The sequence below is a fragment of the Heterodontus francisci genome, chromosome 10 (assembly GCF_036365525.1).
Source record: "Heterodontus francisci isolate sHetFra1 chromosome 10, sHetFra1.hap1, whole genome shotgun sequence".
Classification (NCBI taxonomy): Eukaryota; Metazoa; Chordata; class Chondrichthyes; order Heterodontiformes; family Heterodontidae; genus Heterodontus; species Heterodontus francisci.
The window spans coordinates 61,082,438-61,085,927 of NC_090380.1; positions in this window are offsets into that span (position 1 = coordinate 61,082,438).

Here is a 3,490-nt window from a genome sequence, read left to right on the forward strand (position 1 = left end):
AAGCTCTGACACTGATGTTCTTTCCTTATTTCTTTTCATGTAAAACATGCCGTCGAGTAAACAATCCTTGAGACTTAAGGTCAGCATTCAAGCAATGAAGGCAACTGGATCATGCTGCGGAGCTTGTCACGATGTGGAAAGGAACCTTGCATTTATGGATGAATTGGGAGTGCACATTGGGATGCGTTTGGGGAACATTCACCAAGAATAGACTGAGCTCAGACTCTTGTGACTTTGCCTTCAAAACATGGACAATACAGTAGTGGAATAGAGAGCCAAGCGTTCATTCACCACAAGGCTCTCCAGGAACAATCTCTTTAGTTCTGCATAGCAGAGACTCGGCCTGTCTGTCTCACGGGAATGCTGGCGACTCAACACTCATGTATCCATGCACAGCAGTGCCTCAAATGCTTAATGTACTTAATAACATTTCTCAATAATTAAACCTGGAATTGTTGAGGTTTTTGATGCTATTTTCCCAACTTTGCAACTGCACCAGATATTCAACTGTGGTGTGGTCCCTGGGTGGGGGGTGCGGTTGTGAGGGGGAGGTGGGGGGGTGGGGGAGATGGGGGGTGGGGGGGAGGTGTGGGGGAGGTGAGGGGGAGGTGAGGGAGGAGATGGGGGAGGTAGGGGGGTGGGAGGTAGAGGGGAGTGGGGGGAGAGGGGGTGTAGTGGGAGGGAGTTAAATTCAGAAGTTCCTGAAGAGGGGGATGCAAAAGGCAGGGACCGGACAGCTGCAATGCCTGAAGTACAGTTGAGAAGTAGGGGAGAAAGCGGCTGGATGGGGGATGTGCAGCTGGAGAGAACGGCTGGATGGAGAGGGCCGGAAGCGAGAGGCCGTAGAGAGCCGTGGGGAACGAGCGGCCGAAGACCTTGGTGTCGCCGGGTGCGGGGACCAGCCGGTGCGTCTTTTGTCATTGCAAGTTTATGGCACATGCGCAGAAAAACGCAATCCTCCTCCCTCCACACCCCCCGCCATCACGCTGCTGTCTCCCACCCTCACGCTGCTGTCTCCCACCGCTCCGCTTCCCTCCGTCACCGGCCCGTTCGCTCACCCACTCGCCGGCCGCTCCGCTCCCCCCCAGCCCACTCCGCTCCCCACCCCCCCACTCCCCAGCCCCGGTATCAGCCTCGGCCCCGGCCCCAGCCCCGGCCCGCTCGTTCACTCTCTCACTCCACCATTGTGTGCTGCCATGTGTTTATGTTAGGTTGCCTCCGTGTGATTATTTGAGCAGCGCCATCTTTAGTCCTGGCAGCTGCCGAAAGTCGCAGACTGACGTTTTAGTGGCACATGCTGCATTTGCGCATGTGCCACAGCAGCGCCACCTAGCGGTAGCGTTGTCAGCAAATGCAGCCAAAAAAAAAATGTTGGTGCACCAGGAACATGTTAAATGGATGTTGCTTGGCTTGGAAAAGGATCAGTATATGGCGGAGATCAGAATATATAGATGATTTGTACCTTAGGATGGAATAAGAAGGACATACCCATGACAATATCAGTATGAGGCCCAGAAGGTTTTACTTCTGAACCTCTTAATTTTTCCTGGTAAGGTTCGAGATCGGGGAGGGGAGCAGTTTGTGATGATTGCAGTCACAGGTGGAACATAGGAACAGGAGCAGGCCATTCAGCCCCTTCAGCCTTTTCCACCTTGGGTAGCAGAGGCATAAGGATTCCTTGTTGGGCCAGGAGAAACTTAAAAAAATGTTAAATAATTTATCCAGGCCTCTTCTGGCCCTGGATCCCGTCTGCCACCAGTTTGCCCTAGCTGATTCAGCACTGGGGATGCATCAACAATCCCACATTAAAATTTTGCTGGGGTCCAAATGCAGTCACTGGACTATGAAGTTTCCATATTAATGAGACCACTGCCTGCCAATGACAGGTGGTTTTGATGGTCCTGGAAACCCGAGAGTTAAAATAATTGAGTGGATGAATACTGCAGGAGCGCAACAGATATTGCCTGGCTGCAATTTTAATTTCCCATCCACAGCATTCCCACAGGGTTAAAATTGGGGCTTAGATGTGTTGCTGTGATACCATCCAATTCACAGGAATAGCTACTGTGTTTGATTCAAGTGAGGAGTATTAACAATAAACCGATGATTCTTTGCCAATTCAAAAGGCAAGCGGGTGGATTTCAGAGTGTTGAGGCCTGTCTTGGGAATTCTCCTGGAATGTTTCTAATGTAGTATTTACATATCATCCAAAATAGTTGCCAAAAATATGCAAGTGAGCAGTCTTACTGAAATGTGACTGATGCAATTGTCTGTGTCGCCTCAACAGTCCATCTTCTCTGGATGTCTTTATTCTGCTTCCTGCATCACACAATGTTGACATACAGTGTGACAGTGTGCGTGCACAAGGTGAACATTTCCTGCACACTGTCCTTTCTGAAGATCAATTCCAACATTCACTGAGAGTAGATTAGGCATGGTGCTGTGCTTCCTTTCTTAGATTTAGTTTACCAAGAGGTTGCAGTAAGCAATTGAACAATTCAAGGATGCAAATTGAGTTGCTGCACATTGCATTACTCAATACCCACAGGGCACTGAGTGGCTTTCTTTAAAAACAGTATATCTTTTTTATTGGCATGTGTCATGTGAGGCCCCCACCTGCCAAGAATGAGGCACATTAATTTTGTCATGAACATTGATTTTATACTGTTACTGGAGCTGAGAAAGGACTTGTCAAACAGATCAGTCGTGGTTGGAAAAGACATTTGCATATTAACAGACAGTTTTTGGAATGACAAAGCAGCCATTCCCTAACACATTCAACCCACAATGGACTTTTGATCACCAGGCATTGAAGGTGCGGGAGCTTGCATTCCAGGTTGACTGCTAAGATGGCTGAATACGCAAACAGACATCGTCAAACCAGCTAGTCACATGACTAACCTGCTGGGAAACCTGAGTTTTTTGAATTTGTACAAACAGTTTGAGGAGAAAGCTGTTTGCTTCTGGACTGAGAAACTCTCTCTCCTGTCTGCTCCCATATCTTTCTCACAAGCCTCTGAATCCACTGAAAGCACAAGAACCCGAAGAGAGAAAAGTCTCCCACAGCGAACAAGGTTTTAGAAGAATACTGAACCCCAACGAAAAGCAAGATCTACCCATAATCAAGGACTCCACAGTGCGCTCGAAGAACCGTAACAACAAGTCCTCAGATATTGCCTCAAATCTTTTTTGTCTCTATTTGCATGTGTGTATCGCATATGCATGCAAGTGTGGGGCGCAGCATGTATCCATAGGCGATAACCGAATTAGAGTTTAAGTTTAATAAATTTCAACTTTTCTTCTTTAAACCTAAGAAAGCCTGTTTGTGCTGGATTATTTTCATTATAATTGGAAAGCGGTGAACAAGGATTCACCAAGGGGGAGCTAAAAGCACCGTGTGTTTAAAATTAAACCCTGTTACAGTAAGACCAGCTGAAGGCTGAAAGGGAAATCTAGACCTCTTTCTCATCTGGTCATAGCAGCACGTAAG